A 15,876-nucleotide genomic window follows, 5' to 3' on the forward strand; every position below is an offset into this window, starting at 1 on the left:
TTTCAGGGCTGCCCCGGGAGCTGTATCCACCTCTGTGCAAGAGGAGGTGAGCGCCCCCTACAGGGCATCCAAAGTAGGGCCATGTATTTGAGACAACTGCTGTCCCAAAACTCCCCCGCCAGGCTTTGGACAAATTCCCTGGGAGATGGAGGCTAGAGGGCGTGGAGGCTGTGGACTGCCCATCTACCTGCCTTCCTCCTCCTCTTCCTCCTCCTGGTATTTGTTGGGTTGCAGCTATGTGCCAGGCGAGAAAAACACTATTGGGAGCAAGAAGCTGAGACAAAGGATTTGATCTAGCTCTGTGGGGTTGCCACTTCCTGATTGCAGGCACCTGTGGCTTCGAGTTTGCTGGCTAGAAAATGGTGGTGACAAGCACTTGCTGGGCTCTTGAGTTTGGGGTCCTACAGGCGTGGTGCAGGGCACAAAGCTGGCCCTGGGGTCGGCACTGCAAAGCTTTACTCTTATTATCTTGAAAGGTTTCTCCAGCCTCTTTTCTGGCATCTTGAGTCTCCTTTCTGGAAGCATGGTCAGGATAAGACGTAATAGAGTTTTCAGGATGGGCTCTGGTTAGTCACCATGCAGGTGAGACAGCAGGAGATGACCCGGGACCATCCTATCTGCTAACAAAGAGAAATCACCAAAACAGAATCTGATTCATCACTCGCCCTTGTAAGTTCTGGTCTGTGCCCTGGATGGAAGATTCCCAGGGAGCTGGAGTGGCTCCAGAAAGCAGCTAGGGAAGGAGGAGCCATCCACCCCACCCCTCACCAGGGAACCTATGTAATTAGCTAACCCACTAATTAATCTTTTGTTTATATTTATTTTCACTTTGCTGTTTGAGACACGCTCATGCATTCCAGGCTGGCCTCAAACTTGTGTAGCTGCTGAGAATAATCCAGAACTTCTTTTATTAATTTTTGTTTTATGTGCATGGGTAGTGTTTTGTCTGCATGTATGTCTGTGCACCATATGTGTGCCTGGGGCCTGCAGAGGCCAGAAAGGGGCACTGGATTCTCCTGGAACAGAAGTCACTTATGAGCCACAAGCCACATATGTGTGCTAGAAACGGAACTTGGGTCCTCTGGAAGAGCAGTCAGTACTTTTAACTTCTGAGCCATCTCTCCAGCCCCTAATCTAGAACTTCCAATCCTCCTGCCTCCACCTCCTAAATGCTTATAAGTATGTGCTGCCACGTCTGCTTTATGCTAGAGATTGAAACCTGGGCTTTGTGTGTGCTTGATAAGCCCCCCACCAGCCAAGCTACATACACAGCCTGGTGTGGATTTTTGTTTTGTTTTTGACACCCTGTCTCTCTCTATAGTCCAGGCTTTCCTGGAACTCACCGCAATTCTTCTGTCTCAGTCTTCTAAATTCTGAAGTTATAGTTGTAAACCATCATGTCTGGCTTTTTACTTTGTGCGTGTGTCTGTGTGTCTGTGTGTGTATTTGTGACGTGTGTACATGTGTCTGGAGGTAGAGTCTAAGGAGGGAACTCAGGTCATCAAGTGTGGTGGCAAGCCCCTTTGCCCACTGAGCCATCTCATCCCTTCCCCCTCCCTTTTTTGGAAACAGGGCCTCAGGAAGCTTAGATGTCCTCACTGCTATGTAGCTGAGGACGGTCTGATCCCCCTGCCTCCACTTAGGAGTGCTAGGAATTTTTTTTCACTTATTTATTCATGTATTACTTGTTTATTATTAGATTTATTTTATTTTCTGTGAATGAGTACCTTGCCTGAATTGTATGCCTATGGACCATACATGACTGGTGCCTGGTGGAAATGTTGAGCCTCCATGTGGGTCCTGGGACTCAAACCCAGATCCTTTGCAAGAATGACAAGTGTTCTTAACCACTGAGCCGACCCTCCAGCCCCTGAGTGCTAGATTTACAGGGGCATGCTACTATGCCCACTTTTATGCTGAAGATACAACCCAGGGCTTCCTGCATACCAGACAATCATTCTACTGACTGAACTACATCCTCAGCCATGTTTGAGATGTGTCTTGCTCCATAGCCCAGGATGGCCTGAAATTCTAATTCTCCTCCTCTCAAGTGCTGGCGCACACAGGTCCACACCACCACACTCAGTTTCACTGTTTCTTTTGTATAGTTTTGCATGTGCTGGGAGGCAGAAACTACACCCGTTAGCTGGGCACCCATAGGGGAGGTCAGTAGCTCATTCTTCATTGGGGCCTCTGTCTGAGAGCCTGCTGGATGCTTCAGATACACGGTTGTCTGAGTGGGAGTCTCTCCAGCTATTGTGTGGCTTGTGCCATGGCCACAGCTTCCACATCCCAGTGGAACTGTTTGGTTTTCTGTCATGAATCAAGGGCTCAATGTTGGGTAAGCTCGGTGCTAAGTGTTCTATGTGCATGGCTGCACTAGGTCGTCACAGCAGCCCCATAAAGTGGGCCCTGCTTTCCCCCCATTTTATGGATGAGCAGATTGAGAGGTTAAGGGACGAGTTCAAGGTTATACGGCCAGTTAGTCCCGGTTGGAATCCTTAGGCAGGTCTAATTTGAAGCTTGAGCTCCGAGCTCCGAGCAGCTATTCGTGGCTGCTGTTGCGGGGAGGCTCCAGGCAGAACCCACCTGGATGCTTCCGCTTGGATGGCGATTGCGGGAGTCCACCAGATATCTCCCCCAAGGCTATGCTCCATTAGCTACTCCTCTGGGGACAGGAAAGAGTACATCAACATGCTAAAGAGAGCCTAGGTCCCAGGGAGGAATGTGTCACTTGTCTTCATTCTCAGGGTGCTCCGCAGTATGGGTTTGAGCGGGAGTGGGTGAGAGCTAGATGCACTAGGTCAAGTTCCTCAGCCCCTAATTTCATAGCCCTTGAGCGGACGCCTGAAGGAGGCAGAGGAGGCAGGGGCACGGTGAGACTAAACGCAGCTCAGCAAGGCTTGGTAAACCTCCCCTATCTGGACCTCCAGAAGCAATGTCTGTTCCATCTAGGAGGGGCAGCAAGGTCGTGGGGTGCGCGTGCTGATAAGGGTTGCAGGATGCAGGCCAACGCCCCCGCGCCAGCTCCCACCTGGGCCGGCCCCGCAGGCGCTGGTTGGCTCCCTGGGAACGCTATTTGTCCTATCGTGCACCTGCATGGTTGCCAGGCAACTGGGACTGAGTTGTAACACCTTGGCGAGAGCCAGGAGGGTGTTTTTATTTCCTAGCTGCTGAGTCTTTCCTTAGAAGTTGTACAAGGATAGCATTTGCTTTCCCTCCCTAGAAACCCCACCTCATGTAGTCCTTGGTCTTCAGTCTCCAGTCCCTAGTTCCCATCCCAGCCGGGATTCAGGCCAGATCAGCCTGGGGATCTGAGGAGTTTCTTTTACTTGAGGGGTCTCAGGCAGGCAAGGGTCTTGGAGGGCTATGCACAACTCTCTGGGTTTGGAAAAGTCACCCTGAGAGGAGTTACGGTCTTCGGCCAGAGTCCAGATAGTGAATCTAGGAAGAACCCTCAAAGATGGGGAAAGGCGGGCTCCAAGGTCACTGTCACAGTTGCTGGCTTTGGGACAACCTTGTTTGTGGCAGTGGGAGAGTGGGGTACATCCTGGGTCTGCCTGCCTCCTGGCTTTTTACAGGTTATCTGGGGGCTTCCCGAAATTGAGGTTCCTGCTCACACCTTCCCAGTGGCTCACCCATCTGTGTACCACCTGCAGTACATTTTTCCCTTTCTTTTTTTTTTCCTTCTGTTAGATTGACCCACTTTAGCTTAAATAAATGTATCCAAAAAGGAAACTTGATAACACTTCTGTAAATGGAGACTCAGTATCACTTGCCATAAATAGAAAGAAGCTGTAAAAATAAATACAAAGAAGCAAAACCTTATTAAATTTTAGCACATGGAGGCTGATCTAAGGGAGCTATAAATGATAACAAAATAATTGCTTATTACTCACTGACACTTACGATGGGCCAGGCACTAGCTAAGCATTTTGCATGCGGTGGATATCATATCCTTAGTGTTCCCATTTCACAGATGAGGAAGTGGAATAGTCAGAGATTCTAAGGGCTATGGTGAAGGGCAGGTAGACACTAAATGACCAAATTCAAAGTTGAGTCCTACCCAAAGGTTGGGCTGTCTGTCAGCCATGACCTGTGCTGTCTCCATACATGGTGTCAGCCCTTAGTGTTGGTGGGAAGGGGTGGGGGCAATCTGCAGTTGGTACACGGACTTGAACCCCAGCTGCTGTGTTTGTGCTTGGCCTCAGGGAACTATAACCTACTGTGTACTCTCGCAGCAAACCCACACAGCTTCCTGGCAGCCCTGGGTTACTCTCATCTTATAGCTTAGGAACTGAGGTTTGGGAAGGCTCAGCTAGCTCTCCAGAGTCCCACTGCTGCCGTGGTAAGACTGGGGTGTGGGCCTCATGTCCCTCTGCAACGCTAGCACGCTACATTCGCTTATGCCTCTCTGTAGCTCATTCAGCCTCATGCAGAGAGGAGAACCTTTTATTCTTAGCAAATCTTACAGCGGAACTGAGCCCTTCTCCTTCTTGCAGGGAACCAAATCTCCACCTGGGGAGAGTGGGATTTGTTGAACTCAGCCCAGGCTGTGGCCAAATACCTCTTTAGAACCGAGTTTAACCATGGGCCTTCTCCCAGTGGGCAAAGACCCCCTTGCTCTCCCCACATTTCCGCAAGGTGCCTGTACCGCTGACCAGGGATGTTGGTTTAGTTTTATTGTCTGCCCTCCTCGAGACATAGTCCACCATCCCTTATCAAAATGAGTGACTGCCTTTCTCACCCTGGAGCTGGCTTCATTCTTACCTGGAAAAGAAAGAACAAGGGTGCATTTGGAGAGGGAGGAAAATCATATGTTATTTTTAAAAGGCATTTTGAGTGAGTGCTGAATAGAGTTCAAGAAAATTGCCTTAAAGACCTGTTCTCTGCAGGGTTGACGTTTCTCATGGCTCCCAAGTATTTGGAAACTTAATTGCACATTTGTACGGGCTACTGTTTTTATTTCTTTCTGGTCTCAGAGGTGGGCTTTGAAGATTGCGAGCTCTCTCTCTCTCTCTCTCCCTCTCTCTCTCTCTCTCTCTCTCTAATGGTTTTTCTTTATCTCAAATAAATTCTGCACACCTGCAAGGTAGAGTTGCCTGAAAGAAACTGTGTCAGAATTGGCTCTCGATTGAATAAATCTGCAAATGGCGAAGGGGCTGCTGAGATGATGTGGTGTTAGCTCTCTGAGCTCTTGTCACAGGGGCGCAGCCTAATCCCCGTGCCCCCGAGGGAGCTGTGCTCTCTCGGCTGCTCTGAACTTCAGGGTGAGCATCAGCCCACATCTCTGCTGAAACCCTTTTTCCACCCTAAGCTGGAAGCCGTGCTGGAGAAGGGAGACTGATTTCTGTGTGGGTGTGTGGGGCCTTTTAGGCCAAGATGCTAATAAGAGGCTTTTAGGTTAATTGTACAACCACAGCTCCCCACTGTTGGGGACTTCCTTCGCTTCCCACACTGTGTCTTCTCAAAGAATTGGCAAGTCTATTTGGTGCTCAGAACTATACAGTAAGGGTAGAAGTCAGCCCCAGTTTGGGGCTGGAAGCATGTGTCAACCCTCAGGCTTGTGGGGGAGCCCAGGTGTGTTAGTAACTTCCCTCATCCTGCAGCCAAACACTCAACAAAACGCAGCTTGAGGGGGAAAGGGCTTGTTTTGCCCCACAGTTGAGAGGGAAACAGTCCCTCAAGCCAGGAAGGTCCGGTGGCAGGAGTGGCTCGGTCTGAGGAAGCAAAGGAAGGCATGTGCCAGCCTTCAGCTGGCTTTTCCCCCTTTCTCATTTTTTATTTAGCCAGAGACCTCCAACTTATGGGGTCCTCTCCCCTTCAGTTAAAGCTCTTTGGAAACTCTGACAGTGGTGGCACCCGCCTTTAATCCCAGCACTCTGGAGGCAGAGGCAGGCGGATTTCTAAGTTTGAGGCCAACCTGGCCTACAGAGTGAGTTCCAGGACAGCCAGGGCTACAGAAAGACATGTTGTGTTGAAAAACCAAACAACAACAACAACAACAAAACTCTTTGGGGGTCTTCCTCTATAGCCCAGGCTGCTCTGAATCTCACTGTGTAGCCCAGCCTGGCCTTGAATGTTTCATCTTCCTGCCTCAGCCTCCCTAGTGCTGAGATTACAGGTTTATGCCATTACCCCAGACTACTGGGCAGTTTGCTTTGTGGTAGTATTGAGAGCTAAACTTAACATCACTTACAGAGTACATACTTGAACCAAGGCCTGCAGGACAGCAATGGCGACCCTCAAGTTGACCCTGAGGGGCTAAGGACCTCTGTCCTTGGAACTATGGCATTTCTTGCCTAACTTGTTGCTTTCTGGGCATGAGGTTGGCACAGCTGATGGGTGGCCTGGTTTAGACTGACACCAGGGAAATGCTTTTGTGAGACTCCAGAAGGTGGTGTTTGGCCAGCTGTGTTAGCACAAACCTGCAAGTCTGCAGCCAACTTGAGTCCCATACAGATTGACAAGATATCCCGCTTAGCAGCAGATGAAATGAGGCCCAAGGCTGGAAAGATGGCTCAGCTGTTAGGAACACTTGCTGCTCTTGCTGAGGACCTGCGTTCTGTTCCCAGCACCAACTTGGTGGCTCACAAGCACCTGTAACTCCAACTCTGACACACTCTCTTCTAACCTCTTTGGGCACCAGGCACACATGTGGCACACCATATACAAGTGTGCAAGCAGAATGCTCAAACATATAAAATAAATGTTTAAAAATTAAAAACAAAATAAAACCAAACAAGCCCTATCTTAGTTTTCTGCATGAAGGGGACGTGTCCAGTCCTGTCAGCCCCACTGTACCCTGTGAACTCCCATTCCACCTTGGCCTTGAAGGACTCAGACATCTGAAGATCAGCATAGTAGAAGCAAGTTCCCACACTAATAGTATGGATGCCAGACTGCCTGGGAGTCAGGTGAGAAAGTCATGGGGGTGGATCTTTGTTCCTGTAGGGTCCACAGCTAAGGCTGTGAGATAACACTTGCTTAGGAGAGGAGAAAGCCCTCAACAGGAGAGGAGCAAGCAGGAGCCACTGTGAGGTAGTTCAAGGCTAGGGAGAGCTCTAGGGAGAATGAAGCAGTGACCTAGAGAAGGGGGAGCACTTCAGAGGAGGAGTCATAGTGAGGAGGCCAGGTGAAGAAGTAGTGCTGTGCTTCCAGGACAGCAGGGCTGCAAGCATGGGAAGGAAGGGTCAGGTGGCTCTCGGGGCTGTCCAGTCACCTGCCTCAGTTGCCCAGGTGCTAGGATTACAGGCATAAACTACTATGTCCGATTTCCTCTGATTCATTTGATTATTTGTTTGTTTGAGACAAGGTCTCTCTATGTAATCTTGATTAGCCTGCAACTCAATGTGTAGACCAGGCTGCCCTTGAACTCAGAGAGGTCTGCCTGCCTCTGCCTCCCCTGAGCTACGATTAAAGAAGTGCACCATCCCTCCTGGTAACAGCAGTAAGTGCTTTTACCTACCTAGCCATCTCTTCAGCCCTGAGAAGTAATTCTTTTTGTTTGGTTGGGTTTTTTGGAGACAGAGTTTCTCTGTGTAGTCCCAACTATCCTGGAATTTACTCTGTATACTGGGCTGACTTCAAACTCAGAAATCCACCTGACTCTGCCTCTGAGAGCTGAGACTAAGAGTGTGCACCACTATGGAATGGCTGGAGAAAGAATTCCTGACCCGAGGCTCATAGTTCAGAGGATTCCCAAGTTTCTGAAATTGTGTGGTGCTATGCTCGGGAACATCTGGACTTTACCATCAAACCTGTCTTCTCCGAATCCAGGTTCTGCCACTCTCTAATAATCACTCTTCCCTCCTCATCATTATGTTTTTCTGGCTGGCCTTGAACTTACAGAGCTGCTCCTGCCTGTTTCCCAAGTGCTGGCATTAAGGTGTGTGCTACCACATCTAGTCTCTTTAACCTCTTCAGCATCATCTTTCCTGCCTAAAGAATGATGCCCTCGCCGGGCATGGTGGCGCATGCCTTTAATCCCAGCACTTGGGAGGCAGAGGCAGGCGGATCTCTGAGTTCGAGGCCAGCCTGCTCTACAGAGTGAGTTCCAGAACAGCCAGGGCTACACAGAGAAACCATGTCTCGAAAAACCAAAAAAAAAAAAAAAAAAGAATGATGCCAAGGGCTAAAGAGATGACTCAATGGTTAAGAGCACTGACTGCTCTTCAGAGGTCCCGAGTTTAATTCCCAGCACCCACATGGTGACTCACAACCATTTGTAATGGGGATCCAAATGCCCTCTTCTGGTGTGTCTGAAGACAGCACACATACATGAAATAAATAAATAAATAAATAAATAAATAAATAAATAAATAAATAAATATGGGGGGCGGGAATGGTGCCAAGATGGAAATTTGGAACCTGAAGTACATGGTAGTATCAAATGGATAGTGGAGACTTTCCCTTCACTGTGAGCCTCTTGGTGGGGGCTCAGTAAAGGGCATCTGTCATTAACCTGTTCCAGAGCTACGAGTGACTGTGCTGTCACTTCCTTAGGGAGGGGTCTCCTACAGCTGCAGTATGATTGCTTAAGGGGTCCCTGATTCAAAAAATGTTAAGCACCTCTCACTGCTTGAGAGGTTTAAAAATAGAGGCGCGTTCAACGGTAAAGAGCAGTGTTTATGTGAACTAAACGTGGTGGTGGGGCCTGCAGGCAGGGAAGCCTGCATGGAGCCCTTCTGTCCATCTGTTGGCTCTGCCATCTCTCATTCCTTCCCACAGCTTTCGAGCATTGCTGAGAGGCAGCTCGCTCAGGCCTCCTGCCAGGCGTGGAGGGCAGAGTCAAGAACAGCAGTGTCAATGGAGAAGGAACATGTGCCAATCTCCAAAGAGGGCCCCACCCTGTGGCCACTCGAGCCTGCGTGAGGTCCCTTCCTGTGTCGAATCTGGGCTGAGTCTGCTGCCTAGTTTATTTTGGTTTGTGTGTGTTTGGTTGGTTGGTTAGTTGACTTTTTGGTGTTTGGTTTTTGAGACAGGGTTTTATGCAACCCAAGGTTCGCCTTGAACTTCTGATTCCTGCCTCCAGTTTTCAAGTGGTATAAAAACAGGAGTGTGTGATCATGAATATCTCCCTCTCTTTTAAATTAAGTGTGTGTGTGTGTGTGTGTGTGTGGTATATTATGCTGTGTATTCATGCATACATATGCTTGTGCACATGGAAACCACAGGAGAAGGTGAGGTGTCTGCTCCAATACTCTCTGCCTTATTCCTTTGACATGGGATTTGTCATTGGCCTTAGAGCTCATCTGTTCATCTAGACATACTGGCCGGAAAGCCCTCAGGGTGCACTTGTGTTGCCCATGACAACACTGGGATAACAGGCACTTGTATGTGCACAGCCACACCCAGCTTCTAATGTGGGTGCTGAGAATTGAACTCAAGTCCTGAGGCTTGCACAGACCCTGTTCTTTGAGACATGGGTTTGCTTTCTAGCCCAGGCTGATGTAAACTCCTAATCTTCATACCTAAGTCCCCCACATTCTGGGCTTACTGGTAAGCACCACCACACCTGATCCTGTGACTTGATTTAGCTCATAAATAAAGTGAAAATGAAACTACAACAGGTACCTGTTGCCTTAAGAAGGCTTAAACCAAGCCGGGCGTGGTGGCGCACGCCTTTAATCCCAGCAGCCGGGAGGCAGAGGCAGGCAGATTTCTGAGTTCGAGGCCAGCCTGGTCTACAGAGTGAGTTCCAGGACAGCCGGGCTACACAGACCCTGTCTCGAAAAACCAAAATAAAATAAAATAAAATAAAATAAAAAACTAAATAAAACCACATGATGGCTCACAACCATCTGTAATAGGATCCAATGTGCTCTTCCGGGGTGTCTGAAGACAGCTACAGTGTACTCATATACATAAAATATCAGCCAGGCATTGGGACACACACTTCTAATTCTAGCACTCAGGAGGTGGAGGCAGGAGGATCCAGAGTTCAAGGCCAGCCTTGGCTACATAGCAAGTTTAAGGACAACCTGGACTATGTGAGACCCTGTCCCAAAAAAAGAATCAGACCTACCTGGGCGGATCTCTGAGTTTGAGGCTAGCCTGGTCTACATTGTCAGTTCTAAGACAACCAGGGGTATGTAGAAAGAGCCTGTCTCAGAAAAACAAAACTAAAACAAAACAAGATGAATAGAAACAGCCTAACGTGTGTTTTGGGGCACTGAGAATCCCAGTAAAGAGGCCAGTGTGAGAGAGAGAACTTTGAGAAGAGAAACCCACAGGAAGAAACAGGCTCAGGTGTCCGGCATGTTAGTTCAGTCCCCAGATGACTTCAGGATCTGCTACCGTCTGACTACAGCCACATGGGACGCTCCCAGTGGGAATGGCTGTCCTGCTGAGTCTATTTAAGATAATGGATTAGTTTTGTTGCAAGCCCTGTCTTAGTCCATTTTCTGTTTCTCTAACAGACTACTGGTTGATACATGAAAGAAACTGTTTCTTTTGGCTCATGATTCTGGAGGCTGGGAAGTCCAAGACACTGACTTCTTGTCGGTTTTTGGAGAAAGTCTCTTGATGCTTCGACCCATGGTGGAAGGGCGGTGGGTGGGTGGGGAGGCACATTTGAAGGAACATGAGAGCCCACCTTGCTTTATTACATCTTGTGCTTGTGGAACCCAACCCAGTCCTAAAGCAAGAGCCCAGCTGTAGAAAAAAGGTGTTAGCCCATCCTGGAGAGGAGACTTCTGCCTTCATGACCCGAACTATTCCTATTACAGACTGCCTCCAACATTGGGGACCAGGTCTCACCATGGGTTTTGGTGGATACAAGCTGTATTCAAAGCCTCACAAACCGTTACCTTCAGCAATGCTTGTTACATGTATGGTAATAAATGAAGAATAACAAATCAAAGAATAAAGGCTTTCTATTCAAAGCGGGTTATAGCCAGGGGGCGGCTGCCGTCACTTGCATTTTATCAGAGCCAAAGGCAGACAGAGGACTGGGAAAGGCATTAGTAAGCTCTCTTTGGAGGCAGCTAACATGGAAAGCTGTAGGTAGGCGAAGTTGCAGCCAGAAACCCAAATGTAATTGGCTAGTGCTAAGTGTTTGGTTTCTCTAGCTATCCCAAGTTGGAAGCTGGAACAGAATGAAGTTAGTCAAGATCTGGCTGGTTTTTACCCCAAGGTAAAAGGCTGAGTTTTGCCATACAGTGGTACTCTAATTTATAGCTACCAAGCCGGCCTCGTAGGCTGGTTACAGCAGAGAACTAGGCCGGTCTCCTTGCTTGGGTGCCACAGACTGTGGGTCCGAGTGTTATTTTTATCCATGGTCTGGCAGTATTCCTCTATTTAGTCTCTCACTTGCCTATAGATACCTCCATGAAAACAGACACCTTGAGGCCATGTTGAATGAACACAGTGTTCTGGGTAGGCTCAAAGGGAAGAGAAAGCATTTGGCCTGGGCCAAGTTTAAAAGGAGAGTTATTCAAAGCTGGGCATGGTGGTGCACGCCTTTAATCCCAGCACTCAAGAGGCAAAGGCAGGTGGATCTCTGACATCCTGGTCTTCAGAGTGAGTTCCAGGACAGCCAGGGCTACACAGAGAAACCCTGTCTTTAAGACAACAAACAACAAAAGAATATTTAGATGGGTGAGGGCTAAGAGGGGTGTCCCAGATGGAGGAGACAGCATGACCCAAGGCTGGAGATAGGAGAGAGCTCAGCGCGCACCAGGAGTTGCAACAGCCTCCTGTTGAGGTGTTGGCACGATGCGAATGTTGGCTGAGTCCAGGGTACTGAGCAGAGTTAGACATATTCCTGAAGAGAGGGTCACAGATATCGAGTGATGTCATCAGATCCAACTTTCAGAGGCACTAAGAGAAGGGTGCAGGAGAATGGGACGCTCGCAGGAGACAGGTAGGAAGCCGCTGAGCAGTCAGGAGAAAGCACCGGAAGTACAAGCTAAAGCACCGGAAGTTCAGAAGTAGGAGCTACAGGACTTGGTAGACTGGATCCAAGTGACCAAGAGAACGCAGAGTCCCAGCTTCCTGGAAGCCTGAGCTGCTTGTGCTTTCTAGAAAGTGACAGGGTGGTGGAGGGACAGGTTTAGGAGAGGGGCAAGGCATGGAGACCCCAACAGGACACACATGCAAACCATTTGGCACTGATCTAGAGTTAGGAGAGTAAGAGGGAAATCGTGGTTACAGAGGATGTGCGCCGCCCTGCCCCCACCCTACCCCACCCATGGTAAAATGACATATGAGAGATGCCTGTGACCGGGGCTGAGAAATAAGAAGGGTGCCTGAGACAGGGACCGACTGGAATGTCCAGAAAGATCGGAGCAGTTCTAGGAGAGAGTTCTGCAGAGGAATTTGGGGAGGAGGAGATTTTTAAGGCGGCTCTGACCTCAGGGGCACCTGAGGCAAGGTGGAAAGGGGGAACTGGGATTTCGGTATAACCGGGCGTTGGTGCATGAGAAGGAGGCTCTGTCCCCGGGTACAGGGCTTGAAGAGGTGGGAAGGGGAGTCATCTTGCTTCCGGTGAAGGGATGGGAAAGGCAGTTGCTTCGTTTCTACATGGTTTTGTTCAATGGGAACAACTGAAACAGGCCTGCAGCAAGGGAGCCATGGAGTGGGGCTTGGCGGGGAGGAAAGTACTCTCCTTGTGAGTACACAGTTCTGGCAGCTGTTGGCAACCATGGCCTCAGGCAGAATCCAGGCTACAGGTGGAGTGGTGTTTGCCCACACACTGGTTCTTGTCTGCTTTATTTTTCAAATACGGGTGTTAACCAATTGCAGGTACAAATCTGGAAACGCTACCCTCTGGCAAACCCAAAGACATGACAACCAGAGCCCTACTCCCACACCTTCCGAGGCAGCGGTGGCTGGAACCCAGGGCCTTGGTTGGGCCTGGCTGCCACCTGTACCCTCTTACCTGCCCACGTCATCCTTTGTTTTCTTGCTCCGTTCCATCTGTCAGCATAGGAGAGTGGTTTGGGGGGAGGGGGGCAGAGAGCTTGAGGCTCTGAAAGAGATGGGTGTGGGAAAGGCCACTGAGCATTACAGGAGAAACAGTGAAGAGTATTGGCATGGGCAGCGACTCTGCTTTCCATTTTTGGGAGATAGAACAGGAGCCAGGACCATTCTCACCCTGCATCACTGTCCCTTGTCTTGAGCAGAGAGATAATGAAGTATCCAGGCCTCAGGGCCACTAAAGATAAAACCGTGTACTTCCCATTACCAAGGATGCCTTAGGGATGGGACACACTGAGGCACTCCTCTTAGCATGGGGAAGGAGTCCTGTCTAGGAGCCCCTGCACAGTTTGGATGTACCTTCAAGACCCTGACTTCCAGACCATCAGAGTCCCCTCCTGTCTCTGTGACAGGCCTTCCCATACCCCCCCCCCCCGCCCCCTGCCACTTCTCTTTGCAGTGACTTCTGTCCACACATACTTCCGTAGCTACCCAGGTGGGGTTGTCTGCTTCTGACAGAAGAGGGGGCTCTCATCTGGGGCTCTCCCCAGGAAATCGCTCCACACACACTTCAAGATTAACACATCCCCATTCACACCCTCTGTGGGAACAGTCTCAGGCTTATTGGGAATCGTGTGTGGATTGGACACATGTCACCGTCTCACGTTGAGCTGGAATGTAATTAGGTGATGGCGGAAAAAATTCCATCCGTCTCCTGGGAATGCTGCAATAATGAGCCATCAAGACGGGACCCGGGAAGCTGGCAGGGTCTGCTGACCTGAGCCCAAGTGCGGATCATTCATTAGCTTCGGAGATGCCCGTGATCTGGGCTGCATAACTGAGCAGGCCTGTTCCTAAGGGGGGGGGGAGGCAGGAGCCAGAGTGAAGAGCTTGAAAGCCTGCCTCTAGCTTTAAAGTAGAAAAGCAAGCAAGCCATCTATCTCTTCCTGGGCTGGGCCACAGGAAGCCAGGGCCTTCTTCTGAGGCTTGGGCTCGATAACTAAGCCACGCCCAGGTGAGAAAAACCACTCCTTGGTCAGACACTCAAACTTACCTGTGAAGCAGGGCTGAGGGCAGGACCAGGCCAGGGGAGCAGGGAGCAGCCAGAGGGCCTCTCTGGGAAGGTTACCTCCAAGACCAGCCATGGGAGCTCAGGCCTGGACTGCCCTGAGCCAATGCCCCATGGGTCCTTGAGGGTCACCCAGGCTTCCTTAAGGTCCTCTACCTCCCTACCCTCCCACGGAGGTATGAAAAGCTCCAACCTGGCCTGCCCAGCAGTCCAAGGACACCTCCTCCTTTCCCAGCAGATCCCCATTGTTAGCATTCTGTCTAAGCTCTGCCCACAGTTACCTGGCAACAGCCAGGTAGGCCTGACCCACTCTAAAAAGGGCTGCTTGCCCCCTCCTCGATCTCTTGCCCTCTTGTCTTCTTGCTTCCACTCTGTCTCCTCGCCCCTTTCCCCTCTCTCTCTCTTTCTGAGTGCTCATGGCCGGCCTCTACTCCTCTACTCTCTCTCTGCCTTTCTCTGCCTCTACTACCCTCTTAACTCCCCTTCCCATGCCCTGAATAAACCCTATTCTATACTATACCGTCATGTGGATGCTCCCTCAGGGGGAAGGGACTTCTCTGCTGAGACACCCCTTTTCCCCACACCTCATCACACCTCCATAGAATATAACCCTCTCTCTTCTATCCTTTTATAAACACTTCAACTGTTTTACCCCAATAGCCCTACCCAAAGCCCGCCACTACAGCACAAGCTGTTTCCCGTACACCTTGTCCTCACTTCCGGTGGGCATCCTTTCACCTCATCAGGTCTGGCCCCGCCTCAGGCACTGTCCGTTTTTGCACCCTCTCTTCTCCTCTACCAGGGCTAGAACCCAGGGCTTTTCTAATGTAGACAAGTCATCTACCACTGAACCGCGTCCTCGCCCTGTCGTCCTTTCCCCCACTTTTGCCTTGCTTGGCTCTGGGGCACTCCTGGGCACTATTCCAGCTATTTCAGGAATTCCACTTGCTCTCCAATCAAGAGTTGCATCCTGGTTTGGCTTGGTTTTTTTTTTTCAAGATAGAGTTTCTCTCTGTACCCCTGGCTTTCCTGGAACTCACTCTGTAGACTAGGCTAACCTCAGACTCACAGAGATCCACCTGCCTCTGCCTCTGAGTGCTGGGATTCAAAGTATGAGCCACCTGAGCCACCGCCGCTCCGCTTGCATCCTGGATTCCTTTTTTTTTCCAAGACAGGGTTTCTCTGTATAGCTCTGGCTGTCCTGGGAACTCACGTTGTAGACTAGGCTGGCCACGAACTCAGAAATCCGCCTGGCCCTGCCTCCTGAGTGCTGGGATTAAAGGCGTGCGCCACCACGCCCAGCTTCGCAGGCTCGCATCCTGGATTCTTAAACATTTGAACAGGATCTTTTCTTGCTGCTTTCCACAACAGTGTAAGCCACTGAAGTAGTCAGAGGGACTCCACAATGGCCAGGGGTCAAGGTCTACGCTAGAGGAAGGAGGGAGGGACTACAAGGCCCTTCCTCTACAAGCCACGCCCCTTTCTTTCTCTGGAACCTTCTGGACAGTTCCTCCACTGGGGAGCTACTGGCTTTCTAGTGTGTATATGGGGATTTTTGAGGGGGCCTCAGGACTGGCTTCCTCCAAGTAGCACCCCTCAGAGTTCTCCCTGCCAGACATTTTATTACTCTTTATCAGACACCAGACTCTGGCCTCTATGCACAGACACACATGTCCCCTCCCCCAATGCACACATATAACACACACACTCACACAAAACAAAAGGTAATAGGAGATAGTTTCATACAGGTATAAAACATAAGAAAAATAAGGCAATAAGCCTCAGGCCAAGCCAGTGGCTTCGCTTTACACCAATTCTGTCCAATAGAAGGCAGGCTGATGGACTTGAAGCTTTCTAGTAGGCAAAGGCTAAGAACAGAGCTGGAG

General features: G+C 50.0%; 1 protein-coding gene and 1 long non-coding RNA gene across 5 annotated transcripts in view; one reads left to right on the plus strand and one right to left on the minus strand.

The window, feature by feature from the left end:
• Nucleotides 1-15,876, plus strand: part of Rtn4rl1 (reticulon 4 receptor-like 1) — a 73,777-nt gene that overhangs the window by 37,927 nt on the left and 19,974 nt on the right. The window lies entirely within an intron of this gene.
• On the minus strand, nucleotides 11,354-14,441 carry Gm35169. 3 transcript variants are annotated; one of them, XR_003949716.1, is made up of 3 exons: nucleotides 13,976-14,441; nucleotides 12,884-12,973; nucleotides 11,354-12,023 (listed from the first exon to the last, which is right to left on the minus strand). It is a non-coding gene; the product is annotated as a predicted gene, 35169 (long non-coding RNA). The 3 variants fall into 3 exon arrangements; XR_001780264.1 differs by having other exon boundaries at nucleotides 11,354-13,775; nucleotides 14,184-14,441; XR_001780263.1 differs by having other exon boundaries at nucleotides 11,354-13,775.

This window comes from Mus musculus, chromosome 11 (assembly GCF_000001635.26).
Source record: "Mus musculus strain C57BL/6J chromosome 11, GRCm38.p6 C57BL/6J".
Lineage (NCBI taxonomy): Eukaryota > Metazoa > Chordata > Mammalia > Rodentia > Muridae > Mus > Mus musculus.